Below are 18,561 nucleotides of genomic sequence, written 5' to 3' on the forward strand. Positions count from 1 at the left end.
ACGCGGTCGCTACTAAAAGAGCCCACGTGAATTTTCTCTTTGCGTTTCATCTACAGCCATCAACGCTGTTTGCTACACCACACTCACTGCGAGTATTAAAAATTAGCAGTCAGCGACGCGGTCGCTACTAAAAGAGCCCACGTGCATTTTCTCTTTGCGTTTTGTCCACAGCCATCAGAGCTGTTAGCAGCAGCGTTCATTAATTTCAAACATTCGCTTACATACGTACAGCAACACAGTCAATGTCGTACGTGTTGAATGCACATTTTAACAGCGAAAGAGGACGAGCAAAAATCATTTGATTCTTTGACATGTGTCAGTCGGTTGATGCCGACAGCCAAAGAAAACTATATTAAATAAATAATAAATAAAGAAATGCTCGTATGTTGTGCAAAATCTTTAAAAGTAAATGAAGCTGTGAAAAGAAAAAAAACCGTGGTGAAAAAAAAATCAATACTACAATGATGGAATAAGGAATTTGCTCAAAGTATTGGAAGGTGAAAATTAAACAAGAAGTACATAAAACAAATAGCCAAGGGAAAAGAAGAAGAAATGTTCCAAAGGGAGAATCAAACAACGCAGTAACGAAAAAAAGTAAGTCTATTTTCGTTAACAAATAGAATAAAAACGCAATAAAACAAAGAGAAAAATAGCACCAGTGAGTTCATCAACAAAAAGAAACGCAAACATAAAATCTGGGAAAAAAGATCATAACAAAACAAAAAAAAGTCAATCGCATTAGTTTGTCTTCCTCATGATATTGTTGTCTTCGTAGGGGGATAGACGGGGCAAATTACAACAAGCTCACAAAGGGAGTTAAATCTCGATTAATACGTTAAGTGTTTACACCAAACCTCAATTATAACTTACGACGGTTTCGAAGAAGTTATTTAATTGAGACTTGGTGGAGGAAGTCAGTAAGATTTAGTAAAACCCCTGTTTCATATCTTCCTAAACACAAAACCAACTGGTGGCCTTCTGTGTGTGGTTCATTAGAAAATCTTATAACAAAACACGAACAATGAATGAAGTGTCTAGATTTTCCGACAAAACCAATTTATTTATGTGACTAGGCGTTTGAGTTAAGAACTTCCATTATAACAATGTTCTAAAACCGATCCTATAGTACGTCTCCATACAACTTAAAATCCACTGGGGTTCACATACCAATTTCATTACATACACCAAAAAATCCCGATAAATAAAGTTATACCCCGTTTATATATAACCGGATTTAACAAACCGACTGGGTTTTAAATGTCAATTCCATTGCTTATATTTCAAACAAATCCTCATAAAGAAGGTTAACCCTGCAAAAAGCATCTTAGCCTTACAGGAAAACTAATATAAACAGGCTATTACACATCCTCGAATTCAATTGCTTTCAAAAATGATTGAAATATCTTTAAATAGTACCCAAATTACTGGAATAGATTTGATGGTATCGGGTTACCGGGAAAGAAGGATTGCAAAAATTAACTAACCCTTCTAATTCAACCGTGGTAGGTTGTTGACATCAGAGTTGAAAAATAAATTTCATGAAAAGATTGCAAACGTTTCGTATTTCCATAGACATAAACCTAAACAAAACGTTATACAAGTTGACCGAACTCGCTGTACAACACAACAACTCATAGAAAACTAAACAGCACAATACACTTAGTAAACGTTTGGAAACATTGAATGTTGATTGTACTCCCCAAGTTTGCTTGTTGATGGTGCTTTGTGTGGTGATGCGTAAGTATGTCTGAATGTGTCATTGTACATTTCGCACTACAAACTTTTTTTAAACGCTTCATTTTCGTTTCGTTTATAAACATATAAACTCGGCAAAGAATAGAAGAAGTACATTTCAGCAGTTGTACAGTTTCGTTCTTCTCACATTGAAAAGTTTGTGACTTTGTGTGATTGGTACGTTAATTGTTTGTCTGTTTACCTCCACTGGTTAAGAATATAATTTCTTGTACGCTGCTATTGGCACTAAATGTTGTTCAGTTAACGACAGTGTGCTCCACTACAATTAAGCTTTCATATTGTCGTTGCTTATTTGCAAACGTATCCACCAGTTTTATATACCAGTGCTAGTCAACAAAAAGCTCAATACACACGTTTGAATAACCGTTTTTACAATTCATGGTGCCAGTGTACTTGATCATTGTAGTGATAATTACAAAAAGTTACTGAATACTACTTTTTTTAGCTCAAACATTTTTGATAATTTATAAGTGGTGACTTGCTAAATATTGCTGAGGAAATTTGTTCAGCAATATTTAGTAAATGTAAAGACAAACCTACCGTTTGTGTTTTCAACTCCAAATTTTCTTGTTTCTTTGTAAATACAAATAGTTTATGAATTTTTTTTTTTTGGTTTTTGCAAAAGACTCTGATTTGAAAACAATACATCTCGATAGCGGTCATATATTAGTGGAATACAGTTTCTCTCTGAGATTGAACTACACTGACAATACTCTTCATCAAGTGTTTGAAACAATTTCGAAAGTGAACTCATTTTCTTGAAGGCTTGTTTAATCGAAGGGTAGATTAGACACAGCTAAACTCTCTCATATTCACAAATTTTCTAGCAGTACAATTATTTGAATAAATAATTATACTAATAAGAAAATTTACTGAGTTTTTTTTTACTGAAATTTTCATTAATCGATAATATTTGTAAAAGAATTTTCATATTCTTATATTCGTTAGAGAATATTTGGTATACTGCTTAATTCTTTGCTGGGTCAATTGGAAATTTTAGAGAGGTTTTTGTAAATTGAGTACACACAAAATGAGTTCTCAAAAGTTTATATTCTTTTCGGACCAGGTAGTCACATTTTGCGCTACGTTCGAAGGTATACCAGTAGAAGATCATACTCTATCCAGTCTACAAGTCGAACTTGACGATTTGGAACGACGTTGGCGACAATTGGTCCATATATATGAAACTGGGATGACTTCCGATGATCCACAAATAACAGAATCGGTTAGAGAATCTATTTTCTCAAAATTTACAGAGTCTTGCAAATCCTACAAGGGTTGCAAAGCATCTATTTTAGATTTAATCTCGATTGAAAAACAAAAGCTTGAAAAGTCGCAGTCAACTACTAAATCGGAAGGCAATGGTACCGAAGAGAGTGGTTTTTCGTTAAAACTACCGCCATGTGACACAGAACTTTTCAATGGAGGTTATGATAAATGGCCAAGTTTTCGCGACATGTTTACAGCCATTTACATAGAACATAAAAAGTTGTCGCCCGCACAAAAGCTTTTCCACCTCAGGTCTAAAACAAGAGGGGAAGCAAATCAAATAGTGAAGAGATTTCCTTTAACAGACGACAATTTTGCCCTTGCTTGGGAAGCATTGCGGCAACGATATGAAAATAAACGAATTCTCATAAACCACCAATTAAGGAAGATATTTGAAATAGATAGTGTGCCAACTGAAAAAGGGAATGCGTTAAGGAATCTTCAGTACACAATAAATAATTGCTTATCTATTTTGCGTACATATAACATCTCTGTGATTTACTGGGATCCAATTCTTGTATACTGGGTTTCTTCTAAAATACCAGAAGAAACTTTAACCGCATGGGAAAATTCACTAACTGATCATAAAGAGATGCCATCTTGGGCTAAGTTAGATGAATTTATTACCAAAAGACTTGACATGTTGGAATCCATTTCTGACATGAGAAAACCATCCAATCATCATTCTACAGCATCCGCAAAGTCAAATTCGTTCAATACCACTACTGATACCAGTCATAAGCTGTGTAAGGTTTGTAAACAAAATCATCCGCTCCGATTCTGTGCGAAGTTCAAATCATGGTCTCTCTCTGAAAAGAGAAAATACATAGCCACAAATAAAATTTGCGAAAATTGTCTTTCATATGGACATATTGTTCAAAAATGCAGAAGTGAAAATGTTTGCCAAAAGTGTCAAAGCCCACATCATACTTCCTTGCATCCTGACTCTCAGTCAAAAACCGCATCATTTCATTTAGAAACCCAATATGATGAACAGCCGACTACGTCAGCTACCGCATATCCGAACAATGTTCAACCCGCATATCATATTGAGTTTCAACATAATAACCCTGCTGCAACGTCGGCTTCTACTCACGTGGACACGTCGTACATTATATCAAACTACACTGAGTCAAGAGAAAGAACTATTCTACCCACTGCTTTAATCAATATCGACCATCAAGGAATTACATTCACACTTCGGGCTTTCATTGACCAAGGGTCACAGGAATCATTCGTTTCTAACCGCATCATTCAACGTTTTTCAATTCCTACTAGGAAATCGTTTACGACGATTTCTGGTCTTGGTGGAAAAGTTCTTGAGAATTCTACAAAATCATGTAGCCTGACTCTAAAGTCAAGAAAATCAAATTTCAAAATCGATTCCTCGGTCATAGTAGTCTCAAATTTGAACCATTTCATGCCTTCGGCTCCTGTTGTTATCTCTGATTGGACCGAGTTGAACGATTTGGACCTAGCTGATCCAGAATACTTCAAACCAGCTCCCATTGACATGTTATTGGGAAGTGATATTCTTCCATTTATTATAAAATCTGGTATACAAAAGAATGTACATGAAAATCTCCTCGCTCAAGAGACTGAATTTGGGTGGATTGTCAGTGGCAATCCTACTGTAAGGTCGGTTACTACTTTCGCTTCCTGGACAGCAACATCAGATCCTATTAGCGATCAGCTTCGACGATTTTGGGAATTAGAAAATATTCCCGATGAAAAACCTCGGACCGAATCTGATATTTGGTGTGAAAAGTTCTATGAAGACACTGTTGAACGAAGATCTGATGGCAAGTACATTGTCAGATTGCCCTTCCAACAAAACTTACCGCCTGAAGTTTTCTTAGGAGCTTCAAGGCGCACTGCCATGGGACAATTTATTCGAATGGAAAAGACGCTTAGTAAATCTCCAGAGTTAGCATTAGAATACAACAATGTCCTGTCAGAATATATTACACTTGATCACATGGAGCAAACTACAAGTAATGAAATATCAGAAAACGGACATTACACTTCCTTTTACCTACCGCATCATGCGGTAATCAAACCAGAGCGAACAACTACCAAAGTACGGGTAGTTTTCAATGCATCAAACAAAACCGAAAGCGGATATTCTTTGAACGATATTTTACACACTGGCCCAACGCTTCAAAATGAATTAATGAACGTTATATTACGATGGCGATTCTTTAAGTATGTGTTCAATGGAGACATACAAAAGATGTACCGACAGATCTTTGTTCACGAAGATGATCAAAAATTTCAAAGAATACTATTTCGAACAAATTCTCACACAAATATTCAAGACTTTTGCTTAAAAACAGTCACCTTTGGTGTAAATTGTGCTCCGTATTTAGCGATTCGCACATTACTACAATTGAGCAAAGATGGGAAAGAATCTCATCCAACCGCATCTTCTATTTTACAAAACCAAATTTATGTGGATGATATCCTTTCAGGAGCTCATACGTTATCGGAAGCCAAATCAAATGTCCTAGAACTAATTGATCTTCTAAACACCGCTGGGTTCCCTTTAAAAAAGTTGACCGCAAACCATTCTCATATACTTCAACTTTTGCCGCGGGAAGATCTTCTTGACGAAGATTTTCTCAAATTGGAGGATGTTAGTGAAACAAAAACGCTTGGTATTCGATGGAATGCTATGGCAGATCAATTCTTGTATAAGGTGGAAAAAATTTCTATACCCGATTCTCCTTTAACTAAAAGAAAAATTTTGTCAGTAGTGGCAAAATTGTTCGATCCTGCTGGTTGGATATCACCCATTATTGTAGTAGCAAAAGTCTTGATGCAACAATTGTGGATAGAAGGTACAAACTGGGATGAGGAGATAAGATCAAATTCTTTGGAACAATGGAATGCTTTTATTTGGAACTTTCACGACATTGAAAACATAAGTATTCCTCGATGGATTAGATATTCACCAGAATGTGATATACAAATACATGGCTTCTGTGACGCCTCGGAGAAGGCTTATTGCGCATGTCTATATATTCGTTCATCATCAAAAAATATAATAGACTCTCATTTACTGGTATCAAAATGTAAAGTTGCGCCGTTAAAAACTGTCAGTTTACCTAGACTCGAGTTATGTGGAGCAGCACTTTTGGCAAAACTTCTGAAATCGGTTTGCATGAACCTACAAGTCCCCACACAGGAAATATACTTATGGAGTGATTCCACCATTACTTTAGCCTGGCTTAGAAAACCACCATTTCATTGGAAGACATTTGTTGCGAACAAGGTTTCTGAAGTTATGGATAACGCGTGCAACGCAAATTGGAGGCATGTTTCGTCTGGAGAAAACCCTGCTGATATGGGAAGCAGAGGTTGCACAGCTTTGGAATTACAAGAAAGCAAACTTTGGTGGCATGGTCCAAATTGGTTACAGAAATCTCAAGAACATTGGCCAAAACAATCAGACCTTAAAGAGCCAACTATTGAGGTAAAGGTCGCAACATTGGAAACAGAACTTTCAATTGAAACTTTTCTTGAGAAGTATTCTAAGTTTACTAAAGCCGTTCGTGTTTATGGTTATGTGTTACGCTTTATTTACAAAACTCGAAAACTTCCAGGCCATACAGTACAAATAGAATCGTTAACGGCTGAAGAACTGTTAATTGGAAAATATGGACTTTTCAGATATGCTCAAATGTCCCATTTTCCGTCGGAATATGAAGCTTTAGCCACAAATCAACAGATTCATTCCAAAAGCAAACTGATAACATTGAATCCATTCCTTGACGAGAATCGACTAATGCGATTAAATGGACGCTTAGCAAATTCCGATATGAGATTCAAAGAAAGACATCCAATTATCCTTCCAGAAAACTCTCGCCTGTGTAAACTAATGATAGAACATACTCATGAAGAGCTTCTACATGCAGAACACCAGAGTATGTTGCACGCTATTCGACAAGAATATTACGTCATTCGTCTCAAAAGCAAAATCCGGCTCGAAGGACCATGTACAAATGAGCTAATGCGTCGGTGGGTAAAAATGGACTGTATTTAGCGGGTTGTATTAGCGTTGAGATGCCTTTGTGCAAGTGATGCTCTCAACTTTTATTCTTTTAGGACAAACAACGAAAATCAAAAAATAGAAAGAACTCTTTATCCACTGAGTAAAAGCTTTTGGTTCTAGTGGATAAGGGTTGCCATATGTTGGCTTCATCTTTTACGCTTAAATTCAGTTAGTTTTAAATTCATTAATTCAATACTATAAATTTCAATTCATATTATCTTATTCTATGTTGTTGAAGTGGCTTCAACAGTCACAATATACCTAATAAATTGATTAATTTTAACTTAATTCAAAAATTTAGAGCGGATGTAAACATGTACGAATCTGCAAAGTCAACTACAATACCAACCATGATATTATAATAGCAAAGACCTTGAACCAGTGTCCAAACTTTCATGTTGTCTCCGTATATTTTCCTCCGTCTATTCAGGTGGAGGATTTTGTGAACGAGATGGAAAAACTTTTGAACTTTTTGGAAGACAAGGAGGAGGTCATGGTCCTTGGTGACTTTAATGCCAGGAATGAAATATGGGGAGATGTACTTTCCACAAGCAGGGGGAAAGAATTGGAGAAGTTAATGCTTGCATCCAATCTGAGATGTATAAACAGTGGTAAAATCACGTTTAAAAGAAATTCTGAGTCTGAAGGCTCGGTGCTGGATCTTGCTTTTGTCAGCAATGTCGTTGCAATTGACTGGAACGTTCATGATAACTATCTAGGGGGTAGTAAGCATTTTCCGATTATCCTACAATTACATGGCAATACAAGGGGCTCGAGAAAGTTCCTGTCCAAAAACAAGTTGCTTGAATCTTTAAGTGAGGTTCAATTAGAACCAGATTTTAAAATGATAGAGGATGTTTTCAAAACTGAAATATCCTACGCCACTCATCAGTTAAAAGATAAGAGAACCCCCAAGTATTGGTGGAATGACCAGTTGCTGGCCTTATACAGGAAATATGTGGCTGTGACAAAGAAAGCAAAAAAATATCCGTCATATATAAATCTGGAAAATGCCAGAGTAGAAAAAGAAAACTGGAAAAAGCAGGTTGAACGTGCCAAAAGCGAAAGCTTTTTGGCCAAAATTGATGAAGTGAATAAGGAGCCATGCGCTAGAAAAGCTTGGAGATACATCAATAATGTTAGAAAAAGGCAAAATTAACCGAGGCCGCAGTGGAACGAGGAGAATAATCAGCGTTATTTAGAGTACCTAAAGGACCAGGTTCCGGATGTAAATGATAGCGAAAAGCCGATACTAGACGAGAGTGAAGAAGAAGAGTTTACGCCCTTTGAGTTCGAAGATTTTGAAAAATGTCTAGACAACAAGAAAATGAACTCGGCTGGAGGTGTGGATGGCGTTACCTATTCAATGCTTTAAGCACTTCCTGGTATATCCAAGAGGGTGATCCTTACTGCTATTAACAATGCTGTTATAGACAACTGCATTAGGGACAACTGGAGATGTATCAAAATTGTGCCAATCCCAAAACCGAATAAAGATCATGACCTAATTTGTAATTTCAGACCTATTTCGCTGATACCAGTCTTGCTGAAATGTTGTAATCTGATGATTAAGGATAGAATACAAAAGCATCTAGAACTTAGTAACATCATACCCGAAAGGTCTTTTGCATATATAAAGAATCGCTCTACGTCTACTTGTATTAATGAACTTCTCCATCGTTTGGCATTATTAAAAACCAATGGATATAAAACTCTGATTTTGTCCCTGGATATTAGTAATGCCTACAATTGCGTAAAGAATGATATCTTGATTAGAAAACTCAAGCAATATGGCATTGGCGGATACTATTGTAGATGGATTTACAATTTCTTATCTGAAAGGGTTCTTGTGATGGGAGATGCGAAAGTAACTGTTAAAGATGGTCTTCCACAAGGCAGTTGCCTCTCGCCTCTGCTTTTCAACATATATACAGCGGAATTGCATCGAATTGAAGATGGCTGTACCATGGTTTTCCAGTATGCAGATGACTTTGTCATTTTGTCCTACAATAGAGATTTTGAGTTGGCAGCACAAAACCTCCAGGCTAAAACCTTGATCTTTAAACGTCACTGTAATAACCTAAACCTCTCTTTTAACCCCTCGAAATCTCATACCATGTACTTTGCGAAAAATAGCATTAAGGAAATCAATTTGCACATCGATGGCCATGCTTTCGTGCAGCAGCGAAAACTGACATTTCTAGGAAGAGTGATTACCAATTCTTTGATTGTCAGGGACCATTACGACAAAATAGGTCCTGACATACCCTCGAGGTCCAACATGCTGAAGTGTTTGACTTCAGTTAAAGGTGGATTACAGCCAAAGAAAGCGCAAAACATTTACAAAAGTGTAGTTAGATCCAAACTCCAGTATGGAAGAACATCTACGGCCAACTCCCCAGAATACATTATGTAATATGCCTGGCAAGTATGACCTCTATTGGTTACCAAGGTGACAATGGCATTCGACTATTTTGGCTCCGGCTTAAGCTCTAGCGGCGAGGAGGTGCACTTGGGCACATAAAAAAAAAAAATAATATCATATCAATTTATAAGAAAACCAGGAAAAGCTTTGTTGTTGTTTTTGTTGCTGGTACCCCTAGGTGGAATTTGGGTACCCTCTGCCCTCCCTATGGGTTCCTAACATGAACCCCCTAATGGGCCTCTGAACTAAGAGGACCCCCAAAACGTATATTATGGCTGCCCGATTACCTTTACATTACCTTTCTTTATTTCTCAGTTAATCCATAGCATAGTGCATTCTTTAAAATTCACAATTCAATAACATTTTATTGTCGAAGTAAGTTTTAAACAATATAAGCTTAAACTTATAATTGTTTATGTTTACTAACAAAAGATTCAATAATAAATACTTCAGATCAGGTTTTAATCCTTTTAAGGATGGATGATAAATGACAATTATGATTTTTTTTAAGAGATCAAAATAAAATATGGCCTGAATTTAGAGTACACTCTCAATTGATTTCCCCATAGACTTGGGCCGAAAAGATGAAAAAGTTTAAAACACGATAAATTTCCTAAACCTATCGAGCTCGATTTGATGTAGGATTTTATCCTTACGACGGTACTGTTCAGAAACCCTGAATATATTTAAATTTTGAAATGGGGAGATCGCGGAGGCGTGTAGTACAAAAATCAAAAAAAGTTATGTCTGGTTATGTATAAGTGCGTGAAAGATCGATGAGAATAAATTAGGATACTTAACGCTAAGCTTTACGTTATTAAACTATATATATAACAAAATATAATAGTAATAACGGGCCAATATTTGAATTTGGTATTTCTTTGAGTGTATATCCGCATATGATCACGGCTGTATTGCCAGTGCTTTTTACCGAAATTAAATTTGCACAAGATTACAATTATTTGTTTTAATTATAATCAAACACATGAAAACAAATTATGCTTTTGTAATTTGAAATTATATGCGTATCGGGATGTATACTCAGAGAAAATTACAAAATATAAATACGGTTATAATCAATAAAAAAAAGGTATAAATTTAGTTAATTACAATTAATATAATTATAATTAAAGAATGTAAAAGTTGGTTGTAATTATAATTAATGATTTTCAATTATAATTACCGGCATGCATGTATAATCAAATTCATATGTAACTATAATTAATAATCCATAATAATATTTGGACATATAATTAGATTAGTACATGCATAAAAAAATTTGAGATGTATAATCAATTTCAATAATCTGGTTTGATGTATGTGGGCTGGATTATAATCGATTATTCCATTATAACCCAACTCACATACATAATTTTATAACCAAAAGCAAAAACAACAATGCATATATATAATCACAGGATACACGATCCAGCAGTACAGCTCACAAATTTAGGACGCCTTGATATGATCCATTCTTGAGGCAAATGGTCACAAATTTGGTTGTCCTTCAGGTCTCATACAGGTTTACTTACAGTACATAAGCTTCCAGAAGTTTGACTAGGTCTTTATGCATCTGATTGATGACTATGTAAATGATGTCGATGTACTGATGAGTTGGATGGTGATGATTAGGACTATTGTCTCATAAGGTGATGTTAGGACTATGGATGGTTAATGCTTCTGATGGTTGATGAAATGTAAACCGGTCTATGGTGATGTATGGTTCCTGAGGATGATGTAAAATTTCGGACTTCAAAAGAAATCAAAACGGCTATAAATCTTCACTAAATACTGTCTAGGCCCGCAGGTGTCATGGGCTATTCGAGGACGGTAACATTGGATCGTGGTTGTAGACTGTCCAGCAACAGAGGTGTTGGCCTGTCGCTCCAAAATGTACCACGCTATATTTGGTTTGCAAAAGCTGTGGGCTGACAGCATGCATCCAATTGGATGTACTTTTCTATTTCTATTAATGGGTATAATTGCACCACACTAATTTGCCGGCCAAATTCCTTTTTGCTTGATTTGTTGATGTTGTCGCTGCTACTGCTGCTTTTGCAAATGAAGGAAATGTCAAAAACGACAATTAGGGACCCCGACGCTGAATTTTGTCTTCGGCCAATGCGCTGTCGCCACGTCATCAAGCACGACAGCTGTTCAAGCATGGGTGATGCTTATAGTACGACGCATGGCAGAAAGGGGTGACATAACAAACCCGAACATGTTGTCGGAGGCCTGCCGAAGACAACTGATTCGGGAAGTCAACCTATAATGACCTTGGCGTGGGGAAGAACCACGACCCTGATCTTCGTCTCAAACCTACTAAACGCCGGGCATCTACTTCGTGGGTACCATATGTTGGAGATCTTTCGCGTGATAGATCCCTATTCTCCTACCCTGTAAATCCTCAACTTCGTAAAGTGAGTTACCTAGTTTTTGAACAACCCTGCACTTAACGAACTTTCGGCAAAGTTTTGAATTGAAATGGCGGGAAGCATCACTTTGTACGAAGTTTCTTCTTAAAATTTCTTGGCCCGGTTTAAACGTGACATCGCGAGATCTTTTATTGTATCGTGCCGCAGATTTTTCGTAAGATTCGTGTAGTTTTTTCTTTACCGCGCTTCGGACTAACTCCAAGACGTTGTGTTTCGGAACGACTTCAATCGATCCGTCTTCTAAAGCGCCAAGTTTATCCGCGAGATCGTAAGCGCTGGCGTGTGTGACCATATGCGACCCAAATAATGAAAACTATGGTGAATATCCGGTAGAAGTGTGTATTGTGGACCGGAGTGAACATTCTATGGCAGATAAAAATCGGTCCCAATCCTTTTGATCTTCCGATACATAAGCCCTTATTGCCGCGATAATAGTTCTGTTCACGCGTTCCGATGCATTCGCCTGTGAAATCGGTAGAAGTGAATTGCTTTCCATTGTCGGAATGGACTATTTGAGGAACCCCAAACTTATGAAAAACTTCACATTCTAAGAACTTTATTACGCTTCCCTAATTGGCTTTCGGTAAAGGCTTTAACAAAACGAATTTTGTTAAGTGATCTAAAACAATGAAAACAAAACTGTTACCAGATTTCGATCTCGGGAAAGCTCCTATGAAATCTATAAAGATCTTCTGCCACGGTCTACGCGTTACGGTTTCATTACCCATTTTGGGCCTCAAAACTTTGTTTGGAGATTTGGTCTCCTTACACAAAACACAAGCATTGATATAGTCTTGAATTTGCTGTGCCATTTTTGGCCAATAAAAATATTGCCGGATCGCAGCGATAGTTCTGCCAATACCACAATGGCTTTTTACAGAAGAAGTATGTGCATTTTCAATAATTGCCCTCGTCAAACCTGAAGGAATCCATAATTTCCATATGAAATTTTCATGGATTGGAGTGCCATCGGACGGAAGAGTTTTCTTATAAACGAATGAATCGCAGATCTTCAAGTCAGGAAGACTGTCTTGATTATCCTTGACCATCGCCACCAACTTCAAATACTCGTCGCTCTTGAATTCAGAGTTTAAATCGATTATGGCCCCTCATCTACAAACATGTTCAGCTCATCCGTGTGCAACCGCGATAATGTGTCGGCGACAACATTCTGAGTACCTTTCCTGTGCTGTATATCAAAATTAAACCCCTGGAGTTTGAGGCTCCATCTTGCCAACCGACCACTGAGGTCCTTCTGGCCCATCAACCACTTTAGCGCGCTGTGATCCGTTACCACTGTGTACCGCATAAGTTCAATAAAGGGTCTGAACTTCTTGATGGCGCTAATAACGGCTAAGCACTCACGCTCAGTTACGCTATAATTCCGTTCAGCCTTGGATAACTGAGCGGAGTGGAAGGCGATGGGGCGTCCCAGACCTTCAGCGTCTAATTGGTACAAGACCGCACCGATACCTAGGTTTGACGCGTCACACTGCACGTAAAATTTTTTATCAAAGATGGGATGCCTTAATACAGGACTCCTAGTGAGAGCTAGCTTCAATTTGTTGAAGGCATCAACAGCTTCTTCATCAAAAGAAAATTGTTTACCCTTCTTCAAGGTACGAGTTATTGGCGTTGTAATTTCTGCGTAATTCCGAATGAATCGCCTGAACCACGATGCCATTCCTAGAAAACGTCTGACCTCGCGAGTATTCTTCGGTACAGGTATGTCTGTGATTGAATTGATCTTTGTTGGGTCGGGTTTCAACTTCCCCTCACCGACGATATATCCCAAGTACCTCAATTGACGGCGACAGAACTTCGACTTTTTAATGTTTATGGTCAGATTCGCCCTGGACAACATCTCGCCTACCCTCCTCAACAGATCGACATGAGTCTCAAAATCTGGAGATACAACCAAAAGGTCGTCGAGGTAAACGAAGACTTTGTTCTTCAGTTCCGGTGAGATCACTATATCCATTAACCGACATAACCGTTGGGCTGCGTTACACAACCCGAACGGCATGACGGTGAACTGATAATGTGGTCTCCCCGGCACTGTGAACGCTGTCTTCGGACGGCTGTCAGCTGCCAGAGGAACCTGCCAAAACGCGTCTTTCAAATCGATACTTGAGATATAATACGTATCCTGTAACCGCCCTAGCAACGCATCTATAAAAGGAAGAGGATACGCATCTTTAACGGTGGCGTCGTTCAGCTTTCGCGCGTCCAAGCAGAGCCTATTCTTTTCCCCTCTACGTACGAGCGTGACTGGCGAATTCCAAGGACTGGTACTGGGTTCTTTTACGCCTAACTTCAACATGCGATCAAGTTCCGAATATATCAAAGACTCAACAGCTGGAGACACTGGGTAGTGACGCTGTTTGATCGGGGCGTCGTCCCCTGTATCTATAATGTGATCTTCCAAATCAGTTTTCCCAAGACCAAATTGTTCAAAGTCTTTGAAACTTTCTTTGGCTTTCTCGAGCATAGCTGCCTGATCTGGCGACAAAACATGCATATCGGAATCTTGAATATCGGACTTGATCTCTATACTGTGTATAAGTTTAGGCGCAACACTAAATTTCCTCCAAAAATCTACACCGCAGTACATTGGATTCTCTAGACCAGGAATCAAATAGATATCCATGGTCTCCGTCTGGCCATCGTACGAGAGCTCAACTTGAACTTTGCCTGAACACGAAACTCGCTGTCCATTTGCTGTACCGACGCTACACTTATAAATGGGAATAACCTTCAAATTTAATTTCTCAATCAGCGACAAACAATTTTTACCCAAACAGGTAACAGTTGCTCCACTGTCAAAAAGTGCTAACACTGGAGTACCGTTAACTAAGACTTCGCGGAATGGTCGAGGATCATTGGAATCAAAATGGCAGAAATTAGTCGAAGAAATAGACAATCTCTTCTGACGTCTGATATTATAACGCTCACGAGCTTTCATGATGCGCTTGGAAACGAAAGCATTGGGTTTGGCAGAAATTTCGGCATTGAAAATACGATTACGGGTCTTCATATAGTTTGCCATGCGGACATGGAACGGTAAAGATAAGTCTGGTTTGGTTCTGGCTGGTAAATTGGAAAGTCCGTGTGAAATACAATTGTCAAAATCATTTGGATCTATAGATGTGGAACTATCTTTAGTACCTAGTCAGTCTACGGTTTGTGTAGACCGAGACTCAGGTTTGGAAGAATCAAAGAAACGACTATTTTTCTTGCAATTGTTGCATTGTGGCGCAGTAACCCCAGGAGATCCGCACCTTAAACAAAACAACGATCGTTGCGAACTTGGACACTGCTTAAAGACGTGACCACTATGCCCACAATTCCAACAACGGGAGTTATCAGCTTTTAAAGCGACATTAGGTCTTGACCTAATCTTCAATTTATCGATCTCTTCAGTAATTTCATCGACATCATGCTCAATGATTTCATTGACCATGCGAGGATTTCCTGTTGGCCTGAACCTTTGAGAAGATTCTCTTTCTAAAAATTCTTCGGCCTTCTTACATTCTTCCTGTCTTCTATCTAGTTCTGGATTAGATGGTGGTAAAGTCGGTGGTATTGGTGGCAAATCATGTGGCCATTGAATATCTTGTGAAGTACTTTCAGCAGGAATTGGCGTTTGTGCCTCTGCTATTGCTGTTTTCATCTCACTACGAAATAATTCTACCACCGAAGATTCAGCTATTCCTGTACTATTCAATTTCTGGGACTCTTGAATGCTACCACCTTTTTGTGTCAAAGGGCTAAATGACGGTTGGGTTATGGTGCTCGCTTCATCGGCACCTCCTATTGCTGAGGCTTGACCCTCATCCTCAATGTCAGAAGTATGAGAATGATCAACCTGTGTTCCCTGAACATCGTCATTGGCCTTACTATTTGAACGGGTGATTGGCCCTTGATTTTTCTTCACAGCTCCCGTTGCGGGATCCATGATGGAAAAAACCCAAAATCGGTTCAACAAAATAAAAAAAAAAAAAAGAGAAAAACTTGTATTTCCCAGAAAATTGAATCACGAATAAAGTCTCTAATCGAAAATCAGAACTAGAATTATTATTTCTATAGGTCAGTCTTCACCAAAAAGATACCAAAGGTAAATCTCAAAAAAAAAAAGATCAACAATATATAAATGCTTTTCTAAAGTCTTGGCACTTCAGAAATTATTTTCAGAAAAATCAATAATTTTATACAACAATGTATTCATTCAATAATCGGTAAATGTAAAAAGGTTTGGGTCAGCCATAAATATAAACAACAACATGTGAACATCCAAAATTTCAACCACTGGAAAACCTTTCAAAAGGAATTGCGAAAATGATATAACATTAACTAAGCCGTTGGGTAATATCGCTAATAACACCTCAATCATAAATTTATCGACGGTGAATGACTATATATTACCAACTGCCAATATTGAAATGTGATGAATTCACAATAATACTTTGTCACAAATTGAAAATGTTATAAAAACTATTTTTCAAGACGACTAAAATATTTCTCAAATAGATGGAATTTCGAGATATAAATCCTCTGAATAAATGTATTGCAATTGAGTGTTGTAGTTTAACAACAACTCAAGACTCATAATCAAAATCAAAAGATTTAAAAAGTTTTGCAAACAATTTTTAGATATGCAAAGCATTAGATCCGAAACCTAAAAATTGCCTTTACGTTGGGGCGCCATTTTGTAATATGCCTGGCAAGTATGACCTCTATTGGTTACCAAGGTGACAATGGCATTCGACTATTTTGGCTTCGGCTTAAGCTCTAGCGGTGAGGAGGTGCACTTGGGCACATACAAAAAAAATAATATCATATCAATTTATAAGAAAACCAGGAAAAGCTTTGTTGTTGTATTGAATTTGTTGTTGTATTTCCTAAACCTATCGAGCTCGATTTGATGTAGGATTTTATCCTTACGACGGTACTGTTCAGAAACCCTGAATATATTTAAATTTTGAAATGGGGAGATCGCGGAGGCGTGTAGTACAAAAATCAAAAAAAGTTATGTCTGGTTATGTATAAGTGCGTGAAAGATCGATGAGAATAAATTAGGATACTTAACGCTAAGCTTTACGTTATTAAACTATATATATAACAAAATATAATAGTAATAACTGGCCAATATTTGAATTTGGTATTTCTTTGAGTGTATATCCGCATATGATCACGGCTGTATTGCCAGTGCTTTTTACCGAAATTAAATTTGCACAAGATTACAATTATTTGTTTTAATTATAATCAAACACATGAAAACAAATTATGCTTTTGTAATTTGAAATTATATGCGTATCGGGATGTATACTCAGAGAAAATTACAAAATATAAATACGGTTATAATCAATAAAAAAAAGGTATAAATTTAGTTAATTACAATTAATATAATTATAATTAAAGAATGTAAAAGTTGGTTGTAATTATAATTAATGATTTTCAATTATAATTACCGGCATGCATGTATAATCAAATTCATATGGAACTATAATTAATAATCCATAATAATAGTTGGACATATAATTAGATTAGTACATGCATAAAAAAATTTGAGATGTATAATCAATTTCAATAATCTGGTTTGATGTATGTGGGCTGGAATATAATCGATTATTCCATTATAACCCAACTCACATACATAATTTTATAACCAAAAGCAAAAACAACAATGCATATATATAATCACAGGATACACGATCCAGCAGTACAGCTCACAAATTTAGGACGCCTTGATATGATCCATTCTTGAGGCAAATGGTCACAAATTTGGTTGTCCTTCAGGTCTCATACAGGTTTACTTACAGTACATAAGCTTCCAGAAGTTTGACTAGGTCTTTATGCATCTGATTGATGACTATGTAAATGATGACGATGTATTGATGAGTTGGATGGTGATGATTAGGACTATTGTCTCATAAGGTGATGTTAGGACTATGGATGGTTAATGCTTCTGATGGTTGATGAAATGTAAACCGGTCTATGGTGATGTATGGTTCCTGAGGATGATGTAAAATTTCGGACTTCAAAAGAAATCAAAACGGCTATAAATCTTCACTAAATACTGTCTAGGCCCGCAGGTGTCATGGGCTACTCGAGGACGGTAACATTGGATCGTGGTTGTAGACTGTCCAGCAACAGAGGTGTTGGCCTGTCGCTCCAAAATGTACCACGCTATATTTGGTTTGCAAAAGCTGTGGGCTGACAGCATGACACCCAATAAAATTCTGATAGTCAGCAGGAAAATCAACTTTAAATATTTTTTTTCATGGCCCCAAATTGGAATATAGTGCGGATGAGGTTTGCACAGCACGGCTAATTGGTTGGTTTGGTACAATCGCAGATGTTGACTGTACTAAAACTGCCATCGAAATATGCTCCCATTTGTTGGTGTAAAGTTTCTTGAAAATGCTTGCTTGGTGGCATTTGCAAAATTGTAAAAATTTCTTCAATAATAAAAATTGTGGTGTTTTGCGTTTTTAGGTGGCACGAGTTGCGGAATATTTATTCTCAGCCTCGAATTCCAAAAGATGGTTAGGTACTATAGTACCGCTAGTCAACCTCGTGTCGACCAAAACGTGGTAATGCGCCTGTACCATTACTGCCTT

General features: G+C 37.4%; 1 long non-coding RNA gene across 2 annotated transcripts in view; it reads left to right on the forward strand.

Annotated features, from left to right (window-relative positions):
• Positions 1 to 226: 226 nt before the first annotated feature.
• Positions 227 to 18,561, forward strand: part of LOC141401795 (uncharacterized) — a 61,370-nt gene continuing 43,035 nt past the window's right edge. For both annotated transcript variants that reach the window (XR_012412440.1, XR_012412439.1), the window contains exon 1: positions 227 to 594. This is a non-coding gene — a long non-coding RNA (uncharacterized lncRNA). The remainder of the gene's footprint in view (positions 595 to 18,561) is intronic.

The sequence above is a fragment of the Musca autumnalis genome, unplaced genomic scaffold, assembly GCF_047663935.1.
Source record: "Musca autumnalis isolate F117 unplaced genomic scaffold, ASM4766393v1 scaffold_4, whole genome shotgun sequence".
NCBI classification, from domain to species: domain Eukaryota; kingdom Metazoa; phylum Arthropoda; class Insecta; order Diptera; family Muscidae; genus Musca; species Musca autumnalis.